Source organism: Cervus canadensis, chromosome 28 (genome assembly GCF_019320065.1).
Source record: "Cervus canadensis isolate Bull #8, Minnesota chromosome 28, ASM1932006v1, whole genome shotgun sequence".
NCBI lineage: Eukaryota > Metazoa > Chordata > Mammalia > Artiodactyla > Cervidae > Cervus > Cervus canadensis.
In genome coordinates, this window is record NC_057413.1 from 12,488,550 (window position 1) to 12,516,272 (window position 27,723).

Consider the following 27,723-nt stretch of genomic DNA (forward strand, 5'->3'; position numbering starts at 1 on the left):
AGTGCAATTGTGCGGTAGTTTGAGCATTCTTTGGCATTGCCTTTCTTTGGGATTGGAATGAAAACTGACCTTTTCCAGTCCTGTGGCCACTGCTAAGTTTTCCAAATTTGCTGGCATATTGAGGGCAGCACTTTCACAGCATCATCTTTCAGGATTTGAAATAGCTCAACTGGAATTCCATCACCTCCACTAGCTTTGTTCATAGTGATGCTTTCTAAGGCCCACTTGACTACACATTCTAGGATGTCTGGCTCTAGGTGAGTGATCACACCATTGTTATTATCTGGATCATGAAGATCTTTTTTGTACAGTTCTTCTGTGTATTCTTGCCACCTCTTCTTAATATCTCCTGCTTCTGTTAGGTCTATACCATTTCTGTCCTTTATCGAGTCCATCTTTTCATGAAATGTTCCCTTGGTATCTCTAATTTTCTTGAAGAGATCTCTAGTCTTTCCCATTCTGTTGTTTTCCTCTCTTTCTTTGCATTGATTGCTGAGGAAGGCTTTCTTATCGCTCCTTGCTATTCTTTGGAACTCTGCATTCAAATAGGAATATCTTTCCTTTTCTCCTTTGCTTTTTGCTTCCCTTCTTTTCACAGCTATTTGGAAGGCCTTCTCCGACAGCCATTTTGCTTTTTTGCATTTCTTTTCCATGGGGATGGTCTTGATCCCTGCCTCCTGTACAATGTCACGAATCTCCGTCCATAGCTCATCAGGCACTCTGTCTATCAGATCTAGTCCCTTAAATCTATTTCTCACTTCCACTGTATAATCAGAAGGGATTTGATTTAGGTCATACCTGAATGGTCTAGTGGTTTTCCCTACTTTCTTCAATTTAAGTCTGAATTTGGCAATAAGGAGTTCATGATCTGAACCACAGTCAGCTCCCGGTCGTGTTTTTGCTGACTGTATAGAGCTTCTCCATCTTTGGCTGCAAAGAATATAATCAATCTGATTTTGGTGTTGACCATCTGGTGATGTCTACTACCCTTAAATTATGGGCTTCCCTAGTGGCTGACCGCTAAAGAACTCTGCATTGCAAGAAATGCAGGTTCTATCCCTGGGTCAGGAAGATCCCCTGGAGAAGGATATGGCAACCCACTCCAGCATTCATGCCTGGAAAATCCCATGGACAGAGGAGCCTGGCAGGTTACAGACCATGGATTCAAGAGTCAGACATAATTTAGCAACTAAACCACCAATCACCATCACCATTAAATTACAACCTGACATGAATAATGCTACACTCTAACCTACTCCATATACATACATTGACACATAAATGAACACATAAATGCCATTTAACAACTCACCACTGAGAGGATGAGATGGCTGGATGGCATCACTGATGCACTGGACTTGAACTTGGGCAAACTTTGGGAGATGATGAGAGGCAGAGAGGCCTGGCTGCTGCAGTCCATGGGTTGGCAGAAAGTCGGACATGATTGGGTGACTGAACAACTCACCTTCTACATTGCCAGTAGGGATATGTCACTCTGAGAGCTTACCTGTTAGTGATACAGCGATGTTTCACAACTCCTTTCCATCACTCTCATCTTTGCTAGTATTGCTCAGTATGCTCTGCTTTTTGCTCGTTCATTTGTCACTAGATTTCTCTTTTAATACTTACGTCTGCTCCTCCCCAGAACTTCAGGACTGCATCACTCTTGAGAACGGAGGCCCCAGGCACACCCAGTACCCAAAGCCAAGTGAAATTAATTGCTCTTACCCTGACTTGGGGCCCTGATAGGTGGTAGGTATCGACAATACTAGCAAAAGAGATCTGTCCCGATTTGCACAGCTGAACGTATCCTTCTCGGGGCCAACCGAAAGTTCTGGCAACCTAAGTGTAACTGGTGGGGACGTCTACATTTTAAAAACAATGAAATGGAAAGAGCTATTCTGGAAAAATTAGACTGACTGGCAGGAGAGTCTCAGAGCGCAATCAACATCAACTGTCGAAGAGATGCCGCGATTAGAACAAATGAGGACGGAGGCAGGGGATGAATGGAAGTGATTCCTGCTTTGAACCTCAGATAAAAGGTTTTTTTCTTTCTTTTTTTTTTTTTCTGAAATCGCCCAGCCCCAGAATTTCAAGGATCGCGTTCGCTGCCTGCTTCCTAAAGAGAGCTCGTTTCTGGGGGAGGTGTGTGCGTGCACGCGCGGGGGAGGCAAGGCTCGGGAGAGGGGCCCCAGCTCTCCGGAATAAACAGCAGGGGGAGAAGGGGAGCGCGCCGAGGCGGGCGGGAGGGGTTGGGGAGGCAGCATCGGGGGCAAGGGCCGGGGGAGGGGCCTCGAGCCGCGCGCAGGGGCTGGTAGCCTGGAGATCTTTGCGCCTCCGGTACCTGGAGCTGCTGCCTGGGGAAGCTGACAGCGGACCTCCGCGGGCCTGCGCCCGCGCCCTGCCCCTCGGGGTCTCCCCGCCCGGGGAGCCGACCTCGCGCGCACGGTAAGGAGGGACGCGGGGTGCTGCCCTCGCCCCGGGCCAGGTGCCTGCTCGGCCTGCCCAGGCTGTCACCCCCTACTCCTTCCCTCGCCCCTTCCCCGGCCCCCTAGGCGCCGGGCTGAGCCTCGGGCGGTCGGCCCGCTGGGACTCGGACCCTCGCGGACCCCCGCCTCCTCTCCGTTCTCCCTCCTCTCTTTATCCCCAACTCCCCCCCGGGCAGCTCCGAAACCCCGCGCCCCCGGCCCCGGGAGAGAGGGGCGACGGGGGTGGGGGTGTCGTACACCCTGCCCAGGTGTGTGTCGCAAGCACCGGCGCACCGATTTTCCCCGGAGTCTGGTCATTTCCAGGCTGAGATCACAACTCTTTCTCCTTCCAACACATACCCTCCCCCACTTTTGTTACTATCCTAACTTTGGGAGGATATTAACCCCTGGTCAAGGTAGCTGTCTTATCTTTTGTATCTGCACCAAACAGGGATTGAGGTGCCTTGGTTTTATTTTTGTTTTTCCTGAAAATGAAACACTGTGATAAGTTTACAGGGGGTTCTGGGTGATTGCGGCGCTAGAACTTTATCATAGTTTAAAATAATAGCTCCTACTCGGATGTTGAGAGCCTGATTAAGAAATGGCAAGGTGTGTGCGTGTGCGAACAGTCTTTCGTGTATTGAAGGAAAAAAAAAAAAAAAAAGAATTCCAGGTGATTACGATGCGCTCTCTCTCATAATTACCTGAAAATATCTATCAGGTCCTTATGAGAAGGAGAGTGGGCACCCAGCTGTTGGTAAACATCAGCTGAAAATCGTAGAGTGAACAGGGAGTTTAAACGGAGTGAAAGCTGGTTCCCTTCAAACTGATGAGTTTGGTGCGTGTCATTGGTTTTAAGACGGCGTGTCATTGGTTTTAAGAGGGTAAACAGTTCCTTTGAAATTCAGATGTAGGATAGAGAGAAATACTGCACTTGAAAGAGCCCTTGTTAAAGAGTTAGCTTTTACACATCAACTTTTAAAATGTAAGAACTGCTTCGCAAGTACTCTGGCAATTAGAGAGGACCGAGGCCTATTCTCCTGGGAATCAGAAAAGCTTCCTGCATTGTGCTTGCACTGGCTGACTTTCAGTCACCACTGGCAGTTTTACTTGTTGGTTGTTTTAAGGCTAAAGACCCGAATGAACATATCTCTAGGAACTAAAAGAGGAATTATCTTGTAAATTGATTTAGGTCTTGTTTACATTCTTCTTTATTTGAACCAAGCTCTTCTACCCTGACTTGGTTAAGAGTGTAAATTGTATTGTATTTGAGTTTGCAAACTGTGTCAAACTGTGTCGCATCTCAAACTGTGTCATTGATGTTCACCTGCTGCTTTTCATGTATATGTATACCTGAATCATTCTAAGTACCTAATAAACTCTGAGTGTAACTGCTAGGGAAAATAAAGATTTGCATTTGTCTTTTGGAAATTTGAGGTGAAGGACTAATTTTTTTCAAACACCACAAAGTAGGCATAATGGTAAATCATACAACATTTTATGACATAAGATGCTTGTTATGAAACAGGAATAGTATTTGATACTTGCTTTCAAGGATATTAAGGGCAAGTAGGCGACTGTCTGTAAAGCATTTTGAACTTTCAGAGTCACTGTCTAGGTATTGAGCCAATGGGATTGCTTTCCTGGCAAACTTTTTCTTTCTCCTTTCTAAAATTAACTTTCCCCTAGGAAAAATAGTGCAGATACACACAATTTAGCCAACCAAGTCCAGAAGATGCTGTGTTTGAGTTTTAACAGTGACCTTAATTCCTTCCTGTATATCTCGTGTTTGCAGCTTATGACACAAAATATGCAGAAATATTCATTACCCACTGACATTCTTAAAGCATTGGCTTCATGAGGGGAGTTATGGACAGAGTACAACATTGTGTTATAAAATCTGTTGGCTTGGGGAAAGCTATTATTATTTTCCTATGGTTTTTGTGTATTTGTGTGTACACTGGGTCTGGGACTTACATAATTATGTATATATATGTAACACATGTTTTTAATAGGAATGAAAACCCACAATATTTTTCTTTGTGGCAGAGCACTGTAAGCATTAGGTTTTGATTACTTTTTCATGCCAATTTTAATATGACAGAACTGAAAACTTCAAGGAAATAATTCCATAAAGAGCTATTTGGAACTGAAGGCCTTTTTAATGAAAGATGTTTGAAGCCCTTAGTCTATGCGCTTAGCATCCGCTGAGCAATTCTTTGTGAGCGAGTAAGGGCGGTAGATCCAATTCTGGCAACCTCAGACACTGGATGATTAGACCCTGTCACTCTTCTCCAGACCTTTAATTTAGTCTGTAACTTGATGCTTCACTGACCCCACACTCTCCCTGCCACGCTAGCTCACAGAGGAATTGTTGGCACTCTGGGTTGAATTTTTTCCCCTCCCATCAATTACAACGTTTGCATTGGTTGCAGAATGCAGTTACATTTTTAGCTCAGTATTCTAAGAAATACCTTTAGCCACAGGGAGAGTAGGCTTAGGGCAGCCTCGCTCACAAATTGCCTTATTTAATCATGCTATGTTAATTTAATTTCTATGATTCACCTACATAGAAATAATCGAGTCATACGGCATTAAAATTGGAAGACACTTTAGAAGCCATCTAGATTCTAATAATGTCTTCCTACAGATGAATATTGATGCAGTTGTAGCCATAATCCAAACTTGGAGGATAGAATTTACGTTTCATGTTCTCTTCATCGGCATTCAATTTTATATTCTTTCCAGTTCTTGTAGTAGTGAGGACTTTGCTCATTTGAAATGAATTTCTTTACAAGTTCAGTGATTCAGGAATAGCATTAAAGTAAGTTGCAAATCTCTGATTTTCAATGAAACTCAAAACTTGACCTTAAGGGCAATGTAGGTTGTTTACAAAGCCAATGAATTATTGTAAACTAGCATCCTGTGTTTTTCATTACTTTGGATGCGGCCTATTTCAACTGATTGACGGAAGAAAAGGAGTATCCTAAGCAAGATGATGGTAAAGAAAGAAAAGTTAAAGTGGTGAGGTGTTTGAGGAACATGACTTACTAAGTCAGCAAATCATTCAGAAATGATTGGCCTGCAGACCCCTCCCAGAGATTTTATTCTGAAATAGTAGAGACGATCATTGGAATTTCCAGTCCTCAAAATCCTACTTAAATAAGATTTGGTTTTTGGAAGTTCCACTTCTTGATGTTTCTGCCTTTCAGGATCTTCTGTCTTAAAAGATCTATCTTCCCAAGTTCCTATGGTTGAAGATTTCCAAAAGAATTAATCCCGATACATAGGCACCAAAAGGATTGGATCCAATCTTAAGAAACCATGTAGATTCTAGGGGAGTACTCTTGCTAGTGCTACAATTCGCTACCATTTATTTATTGAGGTATTTTACATACATTAAAAAAGTATCTTTATAGCCCTAATGGATAGACGTTATCATGCCTTTTATCTGTGACTCAGAAGTTAAGCCTCTTGGGCATACTCACATACCCCTTTCAACACCCCACACTGCTTCTCTGTGAGTACAAGCTCTTGATTGAATCTGTAGATGATGGCATGCTAATTTGGGGATATCTGGCAAATTTCCTAATTCTGCAAAGACCTTATAAAGTCTTCTCTTGTCCTTATACTTCAGTGCAAGTGTGTTCAATGTGTGGAACTCAACATTCTTAGATAGATTTAATGACTAAAGACAATTACTACATTGAAAATACGTGTTCCAAAGTAGCATTAATCCTTAACAATCAGGATGCTTTTAAAAATATACTTTTTAATTTCATGACATTTGGTGATTTATAGAGCGACTATTTGCTGCATTCTCCATTGCCCTCTATAAGTGATCCTCTGTTACATTGAATCATTTCCTTCAAGGTTTTTAGAAATTCTGTCTCCCAGAGTTGTCCTGCCAGAGCTATTATAAATTAAAATGTGTATTCCTTTATTAAATTGTCTTTTAAGTCTCCTTTATATTATAGTTGCTGTTGTTCGGTCGCCAAGTCATGTCCAGCTCTGTGACCCCATGAGCACGCCAGGCTTTCCTGTCCTTCTCTGTCTCCCAGAGTTTGCTTAAACTCATGTCCATTGAGTTGGTGATGCCTTATTTAGCAGTGAGTTTTAATGTTAGTTTCATAAATTTGTTTTAATCAACTTCTTTTGACTTGGTTTTTTATTCTGTCTGATCAACAGTAAACCATACGTAAAGAGCGGATGAATTATCTCAAAGTTTAATCTTTAAGGGTAGAAGCTTCTAGCCCAGGAGACTCTTTGCACCTGTGGAATGCATCCTTTTCTTCCATGCAGTTTCTTCCATGTCCCCAAAGGTGGACATTATTCTCTGCATTTAACTGGTTCTTAAAAAACATCTATTGTAAACAAAAGGCTCCACTGCTATGCCTAGTATGTATTCAGTTCAGTTCAGTTGCTCAGTCATGTCCAACTCTTTGCGACCCCATGGACTGCAGCACGCCAGGCCCCACTGTCCACCAACTCCTGGAGCTTGCTCAAACTCATGTCTATCGAGTCAGTGATGCCATCCAACCATCTCATCCTCTGTTGTCCCCTTCTCCTCCTGCCTTCAATCTTTCCCAGCATCAGGGTCTTTTCCAATGAGTCAACTCTTCCCATGAGGTGGCCAAAGTATTGGAGTTTCAGCTTCAGCATCAGTCTTTCCAATGAAATATTCAGGACTGATTTCCTTTAAGGGGATTTGATTGACTGGTTTGATCTCATTGCTGTCAAAGGGACTCTCAAGAGTCTTCTCCAACACCACAGTTCAAAAGCATCAGTTCTTGGTTGCTCAGCTTTCTCTATGGTCCAACTCTCGCATCCATACATGACTACTGGAAAAACCATAGCTTTGACTAGATGGGTCTTTGTTGGTAAAGTAATGTCTCTGCTTTTTAATATCCTGTCTAGGTTTGTCATAGTTTTTCTTCCAGGGAGCAAGCGTCTTTTAATTTCATGGCTGCAGTCACCATCTGCAGTGATTTTGGAGCCCAAGAAGATAAAGTCTCTCACTGTTTCCATTGTTACCCCATCTGTTGGCCTTGAAGTGATGGGACCAGATGCCATGATCTTAGTTTTTTGAATGTTGAGTTTTAAGCCAGCTTTTCCTAGTACATATAGCAACTCTCTCGTTCATACAGCCCAGTTTCTAGGTCTGCAAATTGGGACTGTTGCTGCCAGAAACTCAGGTAGCCCTTGTTCTCATTTCTGCCCCCTCTTGGAAAGTGCAGAAGTACCTCAGGAAATTTTGCTTTAAATCTTTCAGCAAGGTCCTGTAACTTGATGCTTTTTTCCCATAGTATTTAATGAGTCCAGACTTTTTACCTTTTTAAAATAGTACTCTCCATTAGCATACTTGAGCAGCTTATCACTATTGAAATGTTTCTTGGGAAACCATGTGAGCAGAAAAAGGTAAGAGTATTTGGAATATTGTATGTGAATTTGTATATTTGTATATAAATATATTTCAGTTTATAAGTAGGCTTATAAAAGAGGTAATCTTTAGTTTCCTTAGTATTGTCCAAGAACAAGATGTAAAACTAGTCAACAGTCTGATATATTCCTGAAACCTGTCTATTTTCAGTTGTATACCTTATTTTATCCTTTGGAGTCAGAGGACCATGGCATTTGGATTCGGAAGGTTGTGGCTTACATACATTCCTTAATACTCATCATGCAGCTTTTGCAAATTAGTTTTCTTAGCCTCATGTCCCTCATCTGGAAAAAGTGATAGTCACACCCAAGAGTGGTACGGATGACACAAGGTAATTATAGAGGAGTTGTCAGAACACACATGTCATGGTAGAAGGTGTGGTTGAGGTGGACCAAGGAAGTGGAGCAAAAAGAACCTTCAGCAGCAAAACTCAGAAAACATAGGAAGCCAGTCAATTAGAGGAGCCTGAGGAAAGGTGGCCAAAACAGAAGACAAAGATCAGGAGAGTGTGAAATCAGAGAATCAAAGGGAATTGAGAAATTTAAGATGAACTCTTAAGATGAAGGACGGAGAAGGTACCATTGGGTTTGGCAATTGGGTCAATGTGACCTCAGCCATGGGCAGTTTCCTTGGTGAGATACGGACGAAAGGAAGTGGAATGATGAATGAGCATCGGGAAGATAGGAAAGTGCAAGCAGCCGATAGAAAAATGTTTCTCCCTTAGGCAGAAGGAGAAAGAGAGAGGTCAGTTGCCAAGCAGATACTCAGGACTGGGGTACTGGATTTGGACTTGAGGGCGTAGCAAAAATCCTACCCCTGAATTTTAGGGACTGAATGTTTACCAATTTTAAATCTTTTTCTAGTAAGGGCATTAAAAACACTACCATCTCATTTCAGAAAAGAAAATATCAACATTAGGGAGTTAAGTAAATTTATCTTTATGAACAAGTTAGTTTCTTAAATAGTAAAGGTTTTCTTCTCTTGTTCAAGATTTATCAGTACTTTCAAGTTTCCATCCCTGCTGCTGCTTTAGGGATCTGGCCTCACCAGTTACCTTTTTCCCCAAATATTTTCAATCTCGTCTTCTCGACTGATTCTTTTTCATTAACATATACACGTACTCCATTCTCTTATCTTAAAAAAAAAAATCCCTATTAACTTTTACGAAAGTTAAACAGTGTCAGGAAAGAAGGGATGCTTTATATGCGGCAGTAATAAAACTTGATTACTGATTGGACTTGGCAGATGAGAGAAAGGGAAGAATCTAAGATAGCTCCCGGGTGACTATGCCACTTGGTATCATGGATGAGGAGCTGGGCTGGAAGAATAGAAGATCCTGGGTTCAGTCAAGCAACATAGATTGGGAACTCTGACTGTATCTTTGACTCTTTCTCCAATGTGTTTCTAACTAGGTCCCCACCTCACCCTGTCACCCCGCCTCAGTCATTGTCATTTCATCCTTCATGGTTGGTGCTTAAACCTCGGTTTCTAGAATTATTTAACTCGTGAACGTTCAAACCCTGCTTGTAGGTGTCTGTGAGCCAACAGAATACATGTTTTCTACTCGGGAAAAAAAATAGACATGGAGCACTTGAGAGAAATATGAGTACGCATGGAGCAGGATATTGAAATGGAACCTGTTAATAGTTTTCAGTTTTAGCTGTGGCTCAAGACAATGGAGGCCACATTCCAAGGTGCGGTGTAAGATCACACTGCCGATGTGGGAAAGGAAGTACAGGAGAACCAGTTTAAATTGTTCGTGATTAGCTTGTTGGCCACTTCCCGGTGATAAAACATGGTTGGAGAGGCCGAGGAAATAATTATTAGAAGGTTTTTAGAGAGTTGGTGGTGTATTTGAGTCCCCCATCCTGGCCACCAACAGAAGGCTGTGAGGTACCTGCCCCTCAACTCACGTCTAGAGAAAGGGTTTTATGCAGATCATTTGGAGTGTTGAATGTGTATCCCTTCAGAAGGAGAGGTGCAGAGAGTCAGGCCTGAGAAATCTGAAGAAATCTGAGGGACTGGCTAGCTAGCTCCTCTGATGATGGAGTGAAAGAGATGTCACTGCATCGCTCCTTAGTTTGATCGGGCACTGAGTGCATAGGTTGTTACCTGAAGAACAAAAGTAGATCACCACCCTAGAGCGTGAGCTTGCTAGGATCCTCAGGTCATGTGGAAGAAGGCCCTTGGACCCCAGCTGGGTAAACTGAGGAGGGAGCTATAAGTAACCATTTGCAAAAAGGGATCCATAGGTGAGAGATCCCTGGTAATGAGGGGAGTCAAGGTTTTCCGTCTAACTTCCATTATCTTCATCAGCATCCCACTCCTGGTTCAACAGAAAAAGTAAGCTTTTTAAGTGTCCATCAGTAGATGAATGGATAAAGAAATTGTGAAATACATAATGGAATATTACCCAGCCATAAAAAAGAATGAAATAATGCCATTTGCAGCAACATAGATGGACCTAGAGATGACTATCCTGAGTGAAGTAAGTCTGGCAGAGAGAAAGTCAAATATCATGTGATATCACTTATACATGGAATATAAAAAATAGTACAAATGAACTTATTTACAAAACAGAAACAGACTCTAGACGTAGAAAAACTTACAGTTATCAAAGGGAAAGTGAGGTGGGAGTTAAATGAACAGTATAGGATTAACAGATACATACTACCAAATAATAAAAGAGATAACAAGGATTTACTGTATAGCATAGGGAACTATATTCAATATCATGTAATAGCCTAAAATGGAAAAGAATTGAAAAAAAAGTATGTATATATATTTGTATATTCAAATCACTTTGCTATACACCTGAAACTAAAGCATTATTGATAGTCAGCTGTACTTCATTTAAAAAAAGAGTAGGCATTAAACACTCATCATGCTCGCAGATCACCAGCATTAGATCTAATGATATAATTAGTCTGTATTAGTCAAGGAAGAATTTTCTGAGGCATTTTCCCCCTACCTCATCCCACTTTTGTATCAGAAAGTGGGGCAACCTCAGTTAGCAATCTGACCAGAGAGAGAAAGAGTCTTTGTATCCCTTTCCCATCACACCTGGCAAGGTTCAGTGGACCATACCTAGCTGCAGGAGGGAGCCTTGTAACTTCACATGAAGTTGGAAGAGTTTTAAGTGCTATATTCACTTGGAAACATTACAGAATTGTGATTTTTTTGGATCTAGAGTGAGTTGAAGAGACTTCATTATTTGAGTGATTAGAAGTCATGACAACTGTCTTCAAATTTCATCCAAGGACAAAAGAAAAACCCCACATAAAATTAAAGAGGCAGTGGAGGAAACAGTCATTTTCTGATTCTATACCACGAATCTTGCTGGTTCATTTTAGGAGTCACACGTATGAAACCATTTATAGTTTTTCAATGATTCGTAATTGGCAAAACGATAGGAGGGAAGGGCAGATATGGTTATCATAGAAATCAAATTTATCCACGGAAATGTCACAATAACTGTTTTCATTTCTTAAAATGATGCTAGGAGAATTTTAATTAATCAATTAAGATACACATTTGGTAATTTTAAGATGAGGTTTACAATCTGTTCCACAGCTGGGGAAATGATCTGAGATAGGGCTTTTGTGTAATAAGCAACATGAGACATTTCCCCCCTTCTGTTTCTAGAGAATCAGAGAAGCAATAAACAGCTAAGATGAATTGTTCACCATTTGTATTCTGCCACTGATCAATTTTTATTTTGATTAATTTTTTAAAAGTGTATGCGTTCCTGTAAAACAATAAAGATGATGTTCATAAGCCAATAAACTCTGAAATAAACAAGAATGCTAATGGATGTCTCTTTTCAGCTTTTGGGAATTTTAAACTATTAGCTTCCATATTATCTTTGCAGCATTTGCAGTGTTATTCAAAGTCTTTTATGGACGAGTGACAAGGGGACAATCTAAATAATATTTTTATTAATGTGTTCCTAGAGTTGAAAAGAACTTGAAAAATACATTTGAGTCACACACAGAGTATTTACATTGACAGCAAGTGTGGTTTATGCCATAGTAATGGAATTTCGGATCCAGCGGTAGTATATTAGATTGACTAATATATTGGGAAGAAAGGTGATGACTTGGTATGGGGGCGTGAGTCAGTCTTCAGTCGAAGAAGTCCTGTACACGTAAGGTCCTGAGGACGATGCCATGCTGTTCTAATCCGGTTCCCTTAGTGCAGTGGTTAAGAGCCAAAGTGCTAAAAGTGGTGTGACCTGGAGCATATCGTGACATATTGCTTTTTCCCTTAAAAGGCAAAATTCCAGGATGTCTCCTAAGATTCTCCTGCCTGGTGTACACCTCTGTAAATCCTTTCCCCTTAAGTGTGGCTCTATTAAAATGGTCTGCTTTTTTTCTTTTTCCATTCAAGATATTTTCAATTCTAGATCTCTGTGTGGTTCTTCTTGAAATCTTGTTTTGTACTACTTTCCTTCTGAGCATGCTAAGCCGCTTCAGTCATGTCTGACTTTTTGTGACCCCGTGGACTGTAGTCTGCCTGGCTCCTCTGTCCATGGGATTCTCCAGGCAAGCATACTGAACTGGGTTGCCATACCCTCCACCAGGGGATCTTCCTGACTCAGGGAGAGGATGGAATTTTTCTTGTCCTTCTACCCTCCTGACTTTATGTAAGCCTTACCTGGTAGGTAAATTCTACACTTGAAGGTAAATATCCTATTCTCATATTCCTACCAGGTCTTTGATTTCTCATCACTGTTGTGGGTTTTGAGTTTCTTTTTTGTTTCTGGGAGACTTCCTTTTCTTATTTTCTGCCCAGCTGTGCACTTAAAATAATTCATTATATTTATCTAGAGCTTCTGTGTGTTAGCAGAGAAGGAGATGAGATGCAGTGACAAGGGGTGGGATGGTGTGGACTTTCCAAGTCGGCTCAGCAGGCCTTATTGACTTCACTTAGAAAGTGAAGTCCTTCACTTCATTTTGTGATCTACCCCCCTCCCCAGTCCATTTTACTTTTTATTGTAATTATATTGAATTATATAAAAATCAGTGAGAGAATTTATATATTTACAACATTGAGTCCTTTCACCTGTGAATCTGGTATATATCCGATCCTTCATTTGAAATTTCTTCTTAATGTCCTACTGAAACTGCAGTTAAAAATCAGTACTGGGGACTCCTCTGGTGGGGTCCAGTGACCAGGACTCCAAGCGCCCAATGCTGGGGGCCTATGTTTGATCCCTGGTCAGCGAACTAGATCCCACACGTGACAACTAAGACCCAGTGCAGCCAAAAATAAAAATAAATACTAAAAAAAAAAAAAAATTGGTACTGTATTCTTCTTGCTAAATTTAGTTCTGGGTTTTATACTTTATTCTTAGGTATTATTCCTGGCTTGTTGAATAACCATGAGCAGATTATCTAATCATAATAGTGTTAATTTGGTGGAACTAATTACTATTATTTAACTCAATTGCTTAGTGAATATAAAGCAACAAACTTACTGGAATAATTCAGGTTAACATTTTCATTTATGAGTTTACTCTTACTATAGTTCGGAAGTCTAAAATACACATTTATCAAAATGACTCAAATGCATAAAGTATGCAAAAGCATAGAGCTTTTTGAAACATGGGTAAAAATAGAAACTACTAACAGAGTAGTAAACTAAATTGATATGTATTTTTTTTTTCTTGTTTAGTATTATCTTTTCTTTTTTTTTCTCACTTGATGTGTGTCAGAATCAGGATTTGAAGTGATAAATTGAAAGAGGGAAATTGTGGAATCTGTGGCTAGACTGGGGAGCTCAGATTTAGGCAACAGGCATTGAGTGAGCTCCATCGTCATTGCTAGGATATGGCAGAAGTCAACCCAGACATAACAGAAATGTTACTTTCCTGAAGAGGCCTTCAGTGGAGACTCTGGGACCACACCCTCTCTTGGCAGCGAAAAAAAACTGTCTTACCCTGGTTTCATGTACCCACAGTTTTGAAGGATTTTGCAAAATTTATCATTTCTTTTAATTAAAAAAATAGATGTCTGGCACCATATGTCAGGTGATACAGGAATCTAACGGAACATCCAAGCCTAAATGGGCAAATCTTATAATATGTTAGGAATTTCTGGGCTGCAATATTCTCCATGCTGTCTTTAGTTATTCTGTTATGCTTAGATAGCACCTATATTACATTTGCTCATTTTAGAAAATTGCACCTTTGCTGTTCATTTTCATTATTTTTTCATATTATTGGAAAAATAAAAATATAAAGCCTAATCCATGCTTTTTAAACTATGATTCCACTCACAACTGTTCTGAGAACATATTAGGGAGGTTATGGGAAATAAAAAGGCTCATTATATGATTTACTAAAGTGAAATCCATATATGAAAACAAATGGGATATGCATTATTAACATTGGAACTCGTATATGGATTTATGGTTACAAATCAGTTTATTTATCAAGTTTGTATACCTTCTTCACATGCAGCTGGTTGGATTTGTTTTTACCATCTCCCTTAAAATATGGAGATGAAAGAAAATGAGAGTGAAAGCAAGTCAAAGTTGTTGTATCTGAGAAGCCTAGTGAAAGGCTGGTAAGAGTTGCTATATAATAGCCTCCCTTGTGGCTCAGCTGATAAAGAATCCTCCTGCAATGCGGAAAACCTGGGTTCGATCCCTGGGTTGGGACAATCCCCTGGAGAAGAAAATGGCCATACCCACTCCAGTATTCTTGCCTGGAAAACCCATGGACAGAGGATCCAGGAGGGCTACAAACCATAGGGTCACAAGAGTCAGACAGAACTTAATGACTAAACCACCACTACTTTATCTTTAAATCAAAATGTTTGACTTGTTTTATAATGAGAGAAGCCTTAATAGAGGCTTGTTGATAGAGGCTTATCTGATAAACAAGGAGGCAGAAGCAGAAGGGAGTATGGTCTGTTTGGAAGTAACATTTACCCAGCACCTATGCTCTCTCTGTGGGCTTCCTGGGTGGCGCAGATGAAAAGCAACCCGCCTGCAATGCGGGAGGCCTGGGTTCAATCTCTGCGCTGGGAAGATCCCCTGGAGAAGGGAGCGGCTACCCACTCCAGTATTCTGGCCTGGAGAATTCCATGGACGGAGGAGCCTGGCCATGGACGGAGGAGCCTGGGGTTGCAAAGAGTTGTACACGACTGAGCTACTTTCACACACACACACACACACACACACACACACACACACACACAGAGCTCTGTATGAGGCACTGTGCAGTGACAAAATTGAGGCTCAAAAAAGGCTAAGGTGAAGTAACTAGGGCAGGTATACTTACCCAGCTACTGTTGAAGGAATGAAAATTTGAACTTGGGCCAAAGCCTACTCCCTTTCTCTATCGAAGACTCTCTGTGACATGAAAATCTTAACAGTAAAACCTTTCCAACAACTGAACCACGAGTGGAAGCCAGGAGCCTCTCTTCTTTCACTACAATCTCACCATGTAATCAACAAATCATTATTGCTTGCAGAGCCTTATTGATTCAGCTCTGTAGAACTCTCTTCTCATTGGCTCCATTGATTGATGTAGCACCTAGAGCTGGAAAGAACTTCAGAGATTTGGAATTTACAAACTGAAGACGTAGATCAGAATCCTGTTGTGCAAGGCTTTCAAAACAGACATGTCACCTTCTGATTAAGTAGATCTGAGGTGTGGATGGATGTGCGCGTGTTTGGAACTGTTTCTGCGGTAATCTCATGTACTCTTCTGGTAAAGAATCATTTCTCTTGTTTAACCCCTTAATTGTGTAGATGAAAGAGTTTCCTTGGAAGGAAGAAAAATGCTTCTAATTTAAGATTGCCTTGGTTCACATTGGCAGTTAGAAAATTTAAGCCTTAATGAGTCTTTCTCCAGTTCTGGGCTCGCATTTCACTACCATCAACTTGCAATTTAGTTTCTGACTTAATGACTTGGGGCTTTAGGTAGATCTTTATTTTCTAAACAAATCTCTGTTTTTCTGTAATGTAGTTGAATGAACAATGCTCTGGACTGTGTTTTGGGTTCAGAAATTGGGAGAAGCTCTTTAATGATGATAATTCAAGTTAGTTGCAAACAGCTGCAGCAGAGGGGGAGCATACAGAGTTGCGAGGTCATGTGCTGGCAGCCACACTGAGAAGTTTGTACAGTGCAAATGGGAGCAAGATTTAATTCTAGGCAGGAAAATAATTTTTTAACCTTCTAAGTTGACGTTACACGTGTTGCGTATATATCTGAAGCGATGAACAACAGCATGTATAGTTTATGACTTGACTTCACCTCCCAATATGGTTGTCTTTAATGAGTTTGAAGCCTGAGTTCATGAATTCTGGGGTTGGTGCAAATATAAAAGTTACCTTTTTTCAGATGAGTAAAGCAGGCTTCTGGAGGCAACTGGAAAGCAAGAGTGTCTTTTTCTTCCCATAGAGGATTGTATTATTGTGGAAGAGAATAGTCCACTGCTTTCGAGTTGTGGTGCTGAAGAAGACTCTTGAGACTCCCTTGGACTGCCAGGAGTTCAAACCAGTCAATCCGAAAGGAAATCAATCCTGCATATTCATTGGAAGGACTGATGCTGAAGCTCCAGTATTTTGGCCACCTGATGTCAAGAGCCAACTCATTGGAAAAGCCCCTGATGCTGGGAAAGATTGAGGGCAGAAGGAGAAGGGGGTGGCAGATAATGAGATGGTTAGATAGCATCACCAACTCAATGCACATGAATTTAAGCAAACCCTGGGAGATACTGGAGGATAGGGGAGGCTGTGGTCCATGGGGCCGCAGAGAGTTGGACATGACTTAGCTACTAAACAATAACAACAACAAATAGTGCATAGTTAATTTTAAGCTTAGTTGAGATAATCCACCTTAGTTGATCAAAAGCCAGCTAAGCTTCTCTTTTCATTCACTAGGCCCCAAATTTAGCTTCTGTAACAACACTGATCGAGATGTTTAACAACAAAGTATTCTGGGTTTAAGTGACTTGCTGTATAACCTACCTTTTATTAAAACAGATTCACTTTTTTTTGTTTAAAAAATTTTATTGAAGTATAGTTGATTTACACCATGTTTAATTTCCACTGTATAGCAGAGTGACTCAGTTATACATGCATTCTTTTTTCATATTCTTTCCATTATGATTTATCATAGAATATTGAATATAATTTCCTGTGTTATACAGTAGAACCTTGTTGTTTATCCACCCTATATGTAATAGTTTGCAAAAACAGATTCAGTTTTTAAAGGGAGTTCTGTGTCTAAACTCACATTTTCCTTTCTCTAAGAGGAACCTCTACTGTTCTTTCCATAATATGTAAGGTAAATTTTTTTTCTCGTTAAGAGTATTCTTAATGATCAAAAGTAAATATGAGTGTCCATATTTCTTCAGCTGGTTGAAGAGAATGACCTTGATTCAAGTAAAATGTCATGAACCTACCCCTGTAAGAAAAAGTATAATGCTACATAATACCTTGTAGAACTTTGAATTCTTTCAACACTGTAAGAAAAGGGACACATAGAAGCAGAGAGAATTACATACCGAAAAGATTGTGTACCTAAACATAGTAGTAAAGTGTAGTCATGTACAGAATGAACAGACAACTTTTGCTTTGGTTAGAGAAAATTTTCCTAGCTGTGGCATAGGATTCTTTGAAGCAAGCCCTTTGCAAGCTACTTGCCATAATTCCTTGAGCAAACTGAGATTTTCCACTTACGTGACTACTTGGAAAAAGCAAAACAAAACAAAAAACAAAAAACAAAAACCCCAAACCAATAGCCAAGTATTTGCCATTTGTGTATGAAGTAAAGGCTTCTATATTTGAATATTACATTTTCAAGAGAATATATCTTGACTTTAGCGTGGCCAGTGCAACTAGTGACCATTAGTTATCTAGTGATTGAATACATGTTTTTGCTGAAGGTGCTTGTTTCTTGGTGGCATTCTTTTTAGCTACCTTCTGCTTGTGATGAAAAAACCCACAACTAGGTACTTAATAAACTTGAGGATTCAATCAGAGGTCAGTATCCAGTTATTCATGTTTCAGAAATATGGCGTGTTGTGGTAATGCTGTTCTTCAAATATTTCTGGTTTTCTGCTTTCAGTATTGCATTTTCTGTCTCCTGTGTGGTTGGATGGGATCATGTGACCAGTTTGATGATGTGCTGGTGGAATTGTATGCCACTTTTGAGGGGTGGTGTTTAATCCACAGTAAGGGACCCCCTGGGAATCTAGCTACTCCATTGGCCTGAAAGAGAATGATGGACAGCGGCCCCTGCTGAGCCAGAATGGCCATTTAGCCTGAGTGAGAAAACCCTGTTTAGGTCACTAAGATTTAGGGCTTTTAAAATCAGGTTGTCAACTTGTTTTCCTTTAAGGAAGAAAATGCTCCCAGTTTAGTCTATGGGTTTAAAGGGAAATGAATGTAGGCAACACATTTGACAATTTAGAGCAAAAAGAATAATAAGGTGTTTTTTTTGTTTTTTGTTTTTTTTTGCTTTTTGTGGGTATCTTTATTTTTTGGATGGGGGAAGTGGAAATGTTTCTGTATCATTATCTTTTTATTTATTTATTTATTTCTGGCTGTAGTGGGTCTTCACTGCTGAGTGAGCTTTTCTCTAGTTGTGGCAGGTGGGGGCTCCTCTCTAGCTGTGGTGTGTGGGCTTCTCATTGTGGTGATTTCTCTTGTTGTGGAGCACAGGCTCTAGGGCGTGTGGGCTTTCAGTAGTTGTGGCACTGTGGCCTCAGAAGATGCAACTCCCCAGCTCTAGAGCGCAGGCTGAGTAGTTGTTGTGCACAGGCTTAGTTGTTCTGCAGCATGTGGGATCTTTCCAGATCAGGGATCCAACTCGGGTCTCCAGCATCGGCAGGTGGGCTCTTTACCACTGAGCCACAGGGAAGCCCCCCTGATCATTATTTTGATCTTCCCCTTCGGTTATTTTTTATCACCTATGGTAGCAAACTATGTCTGGAGTGGCTTCTGCAACCAATCTCAAAATTTTTTGAACTACTATTTTATTTTATTTGAACTACTATTTTAAATCACTAGTAAGACCCAGTCAACTAAGAGTCGAGGGCTCTGGGTCCTACTTTCCATGTTGCCTCTGCATGACTTCCATCCTGTCTGGGTCTTACAACCATATCTATAAATAGGTGTTGAAACGAATCTTCTTGAATATCTTTCTAGCACTGTTGATCTGTAATTCCAGGAAATCAGAGTAACATGCTGCTAGCTATTTTGGGTTAGGAATCTTAGACACAATATACGAACCAATATCTTGGTCTAACAATTCAAGGAATAAATGATCCTTGAATCATCCCAGAGTTTTCCCCAGAACATGATATACTGTACTTTAGAGTTCTTTTGTAAGTGCTATCCATGATTTTAAAAGTATATATTTGACCAGGTTTTTCTGATGAGTAAGTATATTTTGCCTTTACTTAAGAGCTTTTTTCATTGACATTCGCAAGGTTTCCCAAGCACGTGGTGGAATTATGTCTGTTTTGTTCAACTTGTTTTGTTTTAACTCTTCCCATTTTTTAAAAAGAGATGTGGATGCCAGAATCTTTAACTTTTTCTCAAGATTGTGTGCTTAGCTGCTCAGTCATGTCCGACTCTTTGTGACCCCCCAGGCTACTCTGTCCATGGGGATTCTCCAGGCAAGAATACTGGAGTGGGTTCCCATGCCCTCCTCCAGGGGATCTTCCCAACTCAGGGATCGAACCCAGGTCTCCCGCATTGCAGGTGGATTCTATCCCATCTGAGCCACCAGGGAAGCCCAACATTAGTCAACTTTAAATTTACTTTATTCCTCTTGAGTTCTAGTGTTAGTCACTCAGTCGTGTCTGGCTCTTTGTGACCCCGTGGACTGTAGCCCACCAGGCTCCTCTGTCCATAGAATTCTCCGGGCAAGAATACTGGAGTGGGTAGCCATTCCCTTCTCCAGGGGATCTTCCTGGGATTGCACCTGGCCTCCCACGTTGCAGGCAGACTCTTTACTGACTGAGTCATGACCCTGGGAATTGGCAGGCTCCCTTTTGATGAAGGTACCAATACAGCAGTAGCAACATTTAAAGTTCAGCTATCAATCTTCAAAATACTTTGTTTGCCATCAGTTTGGATAAAAGGATCAAGTCGCAAAGCTTTTAGGATCAGTTCTCATGTGCCTTAATGGTCGAATCAATGTCACAGGTTTCTTGCTCTGGCTATTGACCGACTTTTCTCAGAGTCCAGAGTAAGCTCACTACCGAACCATGAAGCCACAGACCCTGGTCGAAGGCACATCTAAGTTATATTAGTATCGTTGGTACCCTCTTTGGTAAGGGGGCTAAGTGATCTATGAAATCATAATTCAGTTGTTTGCTTTTATGTAGACAGTCCAGTTTTCTTGCTTGGGAAATCCCATGGACAGAGGAGCCTGGTGAGCTATGGTACATAGGGTTACAAAGAGTCAGACACGACAGCAACTAAACAAAGAACAGACAGTGTTCTGGATTGTTCAATTTGTACTCTTCTTTTTTTTTTTTTTTCCGTATTGCAGTTTCATATAGTTGGTATTAGAGCATAATATTTTTTACTTTAGGGAGCTATATTCATGGTGGAGAAAGTTACTCATAATGATTGTCACTCTTGTTGTTTGTAAAATACACTTCTGAGAATCAAAAACTGCCTGAAAATATAAGCCTACTGAATTGCAGATTCAAAGGCAAATAAAATGCTCTTTATGTAATAACACTCAATTTTGGGGAAAGCAGAGTGTGACATTTGGACAACTGTTACTTATTTTGTATTCCTAAAACATTATTTTCATTCTCTGCTTTCAACCGAATCTTAAATATAAAGACAGTTTCGGTGCATTTACCAAAAGAAGGAAAAATAACTAAACACAATACAGACATTACTCAGTCACAGGAATTCTTATTGAGCTTAAAGTCCCTTGTACAAAAGCACCATTCGGAGCTTTAAAGAGCTTGAAAAGAGTGATCTTAGTGGTATAGTCTTATCACCTTCAACTCTTCATCTTACCTGGTCTTCAACATTGGCTGCTTACAATGAGAGCATGTTAGAAAAAGGGATTCAGTGCCTACAGATTCACTTAACCCTGAGGAATTCTTAAGCCCCCAAGGCCGAGGTAATGCACTGGAAGCTTTCTGTGTATTTGTGAGCCACAGTCATGGGGTCTGTCCATAGGTATGAGAGGTATGTGGAGTGAGGTATTTACTAACTCCTTTCTGCCCCCAGCACTTAACTGAGCTAAGCCAGAATCCACATGTCACAACTTGGGTGGCTTAATTGGTGAGGACTGTAAACCGGATGGAATCAGTTGGCACTGAGGCTGTCCTGAATGTGTTCAGATTTGATGGTGTGAGAGAGATGTGCGTTTTGGCATTTTATATGACTATTTTCAGCGGAACCCTTGTTATTTTAGATATTCTCTCTTAGCCTTCTACAAACAAGTGGTGTCGTTTGCTCGATTATAGCCATTTCTCCAAGTTCAAAGGATGCTATTAAGTAAACCCTAATAAATATATGACTCTGGACTTTCAGTTAATAGACCCATACGATTTCTGGGCTTCCCAGGTGGTGCAGTGGTAAAGAATCTGTCTGCCAATGCAGGAGATGCAAGAGACGCAGGTTTGATCCCTGGTTGGGAAGATTCCCTGGAGGAGGAAATGGCAATCCAGTCTTCTTGCCTGGAAAATTCCATTGGCAGAGGAGCCTGGCGGGCTACAGTCCATGCTGCTGCAAAGAGTCATACTCAATTGAGCGACCGAGCGCACACAAGATTTCTCTTATCTTAGCAACTATTCACAGAGAGGATGAGCTGTATTCTTAGGGTACTTAGTATCTGAGGTAAGTACAGATTTTTTTTGCATTCACACATGAGAGATTTTGCGGCATACTTAAATAACTGTACCTACATGCCCTAAGGGGTTATTGACAATAGTGGGTTTGATATTTGGGGGGAAAAATAGTTGGAACTCATCAAAGTAAAAGCAAATTAAAGAGCAGGCAAGCCATAATTCTTGCATAAATGTTCTGTTTAACCGATCTCTGTTGGACTCTGAGGACAAGAGTGAGCCGTGTTTCCTGGGTGAGCGTTGGGTCCACAGTTTGCATCAGCTGCTGTTGCTAAGTGTTAGCTATGCGGGGCCCTTGACCCCTTTCCACTTTCAGAACAAGAATAGAACTAATTGAAGCATGAGGACGCAGTACATTCCAAAATATATTTACTCCAGAGCAGTAATCTCTTCCACATCCTGCAAAGCAACCAAGGATTTTTTTTTTTAAGCACTTAGAAGCTTTTTGATATTGGGTTTGAAGCTCTAAGCCTTAAATGTGCACCCCCCGCAAATATAATACAGATAATCCAGTTTGCATATAGCTCAAACCTTTTCACAATGAACTCATGAAACCATGCGTGTGCTTTCACTCTGTTGGAATTGTGCTGTGTTCATTTTTACCCCAAACAACCAGTTTTAGAGAAGGTCTTCTGACAGTGGTTATTTGTTGTGTTGATTGAATCTGCGTCCACATCCAGCTTTAGGTCAAATCATAAGCTTGGTAAAGTTTGCATATTTTTCTTCATTTTCTTTAAGTTTTCTCTCCTGCTCAGAAGCCCTCACCCTCATTCCAGTAAAATCCCAGTATTGGACAAAGTCCCTCTCTAAGTACAGTTTTAAAAAAATCTGATCTTCAAAGGGAATGTAAAACCAAAACACAAAGGTACAAAAAAAATAATGGCCAGAAATATGTATGGCAAAAACCACTACAATATTGTAAAGTAATTAGCCTCCAACTAATAAAAATAAATGGGGAAAAAAAATAATGGCCAGAAATAGGAAACTTCTAACTTTAATGCCCCTGAACTAGTTCATCTAAAACAACAGGGACATTTTTGTAGTTTGTGCTCTACATGGAGCTAGAAGACCTGGATCCAAACCTGGCTTAGTCCTGCTCTTAGCAATTCGTCATTCTCAGCTTCAATTTATATCTTGTACCTGGGGGCTGCGGTGATTCTGCAAGGTGGTATGTGTAGAAGTGTTTTGTAAAACATGAAGCACTTTCCAAGTGTTCTTTTTTTTTTAAATTGCTTTAAAGTCCTGCAAGGAACTATCAATGTAGAAAGTCAGAAGTCTTAATCTTTGGGACTTGGAAAGGTCTTCTAATCATGCCAGGCCTGTTTCCTCACCATGAAACCCTGGAGGTTGAACCAGAATATCTGTAAAGTGCTTTTCAACCCCAGGGCATTTTAGAATTCCATGAAATAAGATGCTGCCAGCTAGTACCGGGATCACAGAGATGGCATGAGTTTGAACAAAACTCATGGACTTGGAGGAATAAAGAGATGACACTTATGGGGGAATTGGCCTTCATCCTCGCAGAGGTGTGTAGAGGCTACAGAGCAAGAGGTAGATGGGGGCTGTATGGCAGGAGCCGTAGGAAGTGGGGGCATTAATTTGGATGGGCTCACGGGTTTGGGGTGAAGATTACAGGGAGCAGACACTCAGGGAGCTGAGTGATTAGAGTGATTAGACTTTTGGGGGCAGTGTTGCCAGGTGGGTAGGGTCTAAGGCTGCAGGAATTTTGGTATCGGCGGGGGCCGGGGTGGAAGTGGCAGGATGCGTCACCACAACCACCGTCTTCCTAACCTGTCTCCCCTGTGCAATCCACTGGGTGATAGGAAAGATCAACTCAGAGGACCTCTCTTTCCTGCTTAAGATCCTTTAATGGCTTTCATTGTGTTGAGATTAAAATATGAATTCCTTAAGTGGGCTTTCCGATGCCTGAATAAATCCACCTCCTGTCCACCCTGCCTCTTTTTGAATGCCAGCGAAGCTGGCTAGTTTGCCGTCATCAGGGTTTTCCTGCATCAGAGTATTATCATGTGCTGTCTCCCCCCGCCCATTCTTCTTGGGGTTAGCTTTGATTTTTGGGGAGCTTAGCTAAAGTATTTCTTCAGACAGACTTCCTCTGACCACTCTACGCATATAGCAATCTCTACCCCTGTCTGAGCCCTGTATTGGTTTTCTTAACCACCACAGCCTGTAGTTATTATACCCTTGCAAGATGTCCAGCTGAAGAATTCTTTGTCGAATGAATGAATGAATGAGAAGCTCAGATTCTTTTCTTCCATTTTCTCTCTTCTCTTCCTGTATCTTTATTTATTTTGTCGTTCCCTCATTTTTTTTCAAGGGCTTCCCAGGTGGCGCTAGTGGTAAAGAACCCACCTGCTAATGCAGGAGACCTAAGAGACGCGGGGTTTGATCCCTGGGTTGGGAAGATCTCCTGGAGAACGAAATGGCAACCCACTCCAATATTCTTGCCTGGGGAAACCCATGGACGTCAGAGCCTGGCAGGCTGCAGTCCAGAGAGTAAGACACAACCGAAGCGATTTAACACACACACTTTTTTTCAAAGTCTATGTAGCTTTGATAAATTTGATCATGAAAATTCATATCCATGTCAAAAAAGTATTTGACAATACTTAAGTATGTAAGGAAGAAATAAAGGTCACTAAAATTCCATCACCAGAGGAACTGACTTTTTGTTCTACAGACTTAAAATCTACTGGGCTTCCCTACCGGCTCAGCAGTAAAGAATCTGCCTGCAGTGCAGGAGACACAGGTTTGATCCCTGGTTTGGGAAGACCCCCTGGAGAAGGGAATGGCAACCCAGTCCAGTATTCTCGCCTGGAGAATCCCATGGACAGAGGAGCCTGGCGGGCTATAGTCCGTGGGGTCGCAAAAAGTCAGACACGACTGAAGTGACTGAGCGCAGCACAAAATCTACTTTTCAGTTTTAAATAGCAGTTGAGATCATTATTTTTCTTTTCAAAATTTAAAACCAAGTTCCTTTCCTCTCCAAAGGCCTTCAATTAATTGGGTCTGTGCATCCTTTCTAGGAGCCTTTTCCTCGAATTGACCTTGGTGCTGTTCTTTTCCGTTCCATGGAGTCAGGCTGATCCTGCCTTTTTCAGGCGTAATCCGGTGGCATTTATCTTTGGTTAAAAAAAAAAAATCTGTTATTCTTGTCTTTAGCTGCCAGCATTGCAGACTGGGCCTTGGATGGTGTATTTGGAGAAGCTAACAGCTGCCTGTGCTATTTCCAATACTTTTTAAGATCCACCCAGGATGTGACAAAGAGGATGCTTGTCATTTTTCAGAGTGGGGGTATAGATGTAAAATTGGTGAGTGATAAGCAGAGGTGAAAACTAGGTGAGAAATTCTTCAACAGATTGTAGGCTTGCCATCTGATATCTGGGGAAAACTGCGTTCCTTTGAGCAGCTCTCAGAACCTCATCTGCCTGAACTTGGGGGCAGCCACAGATATGGAGGGCTTTGGAGAGTCAAGGAGCACCAGTCTGTTTCCAAAACAGAGCAGATTCCACTCTCTCCTGCCATGTATATATGGCAAAACCAGTGCCCATTGTCCTCTGCAGCACTCCTGTCCTCTTAGTATCCAGTGTTCGTGTATTCACAGGGCTTCCCTGCTGGTTCAGTGATAAAGAATCCACCTGCAGTCAAGGGATGGGGGTTCGATCCCTGGCTCAAGAAGATCCTCTGGAGAAGGAAATGGCAACCCACTCCAGTATTCTTGCCTGGGAAGTCACCTGAACAGAGGAGCCTGGTGGGTTACAGTCCATGGAGTCACAAAGAGCCAGTTACAACTTAGTGACTAAACAAGAACAATGTGTATACACAGCACTGTTGCAACATACATACGTTGGAGGATAGCACTGTTGCATAGTCTGTAAATTACCAGCCAGCCAACAAGCAAGAACACAAATGAAAACCTTGATTTTTCTCTTTAAAAGGAAGAATATTTGTATCGATTAGGGGGCCACGAGCAAGTCCTTCTCTTCTTTAAGTATTGAAATACACAGTTGAATCGTGTTTCTGTTCACCTCCAGCTCAATCCATGAATGATTCATTGACGCTGTTTTGGGATCTGATTGGGCTGAGAAATCCTCGTTATATTTTGGTAAGGCCAATTTCATGGATTTTCTCAAAATATTTTGCAACCCAAAGCCTAATCGAAGTATAAATTAAATCCTTATTTCTATCCTTTCTGTACAACATGAAGTTGTTTGATATTCTAGACATTTTTTGCTTGTTGTTTAAATTTAGAACTATTTTCCTTGGCTATAATTAAGAAAACTGTCACTGCTAGCTTTGACTATTTGTTTTGGTGAGGGGAGGGGGCAGGCAGTTAGCATGTTAGTATTTGCATAATTACTTGATGTAAGAATGTATATCACCCCTGGAAGTGTGTCGCAGGTACTGTGGGTGGCCTGCCCATTTCCTTTATCATTTCATTGGCTTCAGAGTTCCAACCGTGATTTAACACCAACCCCCAGAAGGCTCTTAATCTGTGGTTGATGGGAGTTAGCGTGTAATTACTCCAGCTCCTTCACCCCTTGGGTGGGATGATTCCAAGGCTTGTTTGTCTCAAAGATTCCTGATGGACTTAAGTCCTAGTGATGGCTTAACAACACAGCCTTCATTAGTTAGCCTTCCTTTCCTGCTATTCCCCCTACCAGTAATCCCTATACCTCCTTAATAAACTATTTGCAATCAAAGCTTTGTCTCAAATCAAATCAAATCCTAGATTTGGAGGATAAGTAAGTAAGTGTTAGTTGCTCAGTCATGCCTGACTCTTTGCGACCCCATGGACTGCAGCCCACCAGGCTTCTCTGTCCATGAGATTTTCCAGGCAAGGATACTGGAGTGGGTTGCCATTTCCTTCTCCAGGGGATCTTCCCAACCCAGGGATCGAACCTGGGTCTCTTGCACTGCAGGCAGATTCTATACTGACTGAGCTACAATACCTAATCTAAAGCAAACCTCTTACTTTCAGGCAACATTTTCATCTGTTATCCCAGGGAGATAAAAACACTCCTGGCTTAATCCACTTTAACAGGTACTTGATATATTTTCATTAACTGGTAGCACATATTGTTAATCATCTACTCAGTACTGTCTTTGTTATTTTTCTTTTTTTTAAAAAAGGGGAAGCTTTTCAACATCTAAAACATGATTGAAACAAGGAAAATATAATACAATAAGAGCATCAGAAAACTAAGTACCTAGGTTAAGCACCATAATATTTTAAAGATTTCCCAGTCTCAATAGTGACCTTTTTTTTTAAGTTCTTCCCTCCAATCTTAAGACCTTTTGAATTTTTATTTTTAATTATTATTATTTTTTTGACCAGGCCATGCAGCAAATGGGATTCTAGTTCTCTGATCAAGGATGGAACTTTTGCCCTCTGGATTGAGTGTGCAGAGTCTTAACCACTGGACCACCAGGGAAGTCCTGAGTGGTGATACTTTAAGACAGAACAGAATAGGCATCAAGTGTTCAATTTAGTGACTAAACTTATCAGTATACTTTTATTGTTGCTTTTCATAGCATCTTCTATATTGTAGGATAGCCAGAGACTTATAAAGAATTTGTAATTTTTTGTGAAGGTAAGGTTAGATGTCAAAAGCATGTAATTCACATCAGTGTAAGAGCTATTCATGATGGTCTGCCCCTTAAGTGGTGTGAACTCTTCATGATGGTCTGCCCCTTAAGCTTCTAGGATGCCATTGAATGCAAAAATAAAAGGTTTTGCAGAACTGGCAATGATACATGCAAAAGGCACCTGCTCCTTGAAAGACAGGAGGTAAGTGTAACTGGGGGCAGTCAGTTGCTTAGCTTCACAGCTATAGTTTGGCTTCCTAATTGTGCCAGCTGTCCTGAAAGCATGTATAGCTTTGGCCATGTGGGTAATGGGGTCAGGGGTCATGATGGAACCAGATCCAAGATCACTAAGTTCAGGGTTCAGTCT

General features: G+C 41.1%; 1 protein-coding gene across 3 annotated transcripts in view; it reads left to right on the plus strand.

Moving 5' to 3' along the window:
* Window positions 1–1,912: 1,912 nt before the first annotated feature.
* RNF144B (ring finger protein 144B) overlaps window positions 1,913–27,723 on the plus strand; it is a 142,026-nt gene continuing 116,215 nt past the window's right edge. For 2 of the 3 annotated variants that reach the window (XM_043449654.1, XM_043449656.1), the window contains exon 1: window positions 2,257–2,448. The gene's annotated coding sequence lies outside the window, so the exon portion shown is untranslated. Of the gene's footprint in view, window positions 2,043–2,256; window positions 2,449–27,723 lie in introns of those variants that run through there. The other variant, XM_043449657.1, reaches the window with a different exon arrangement.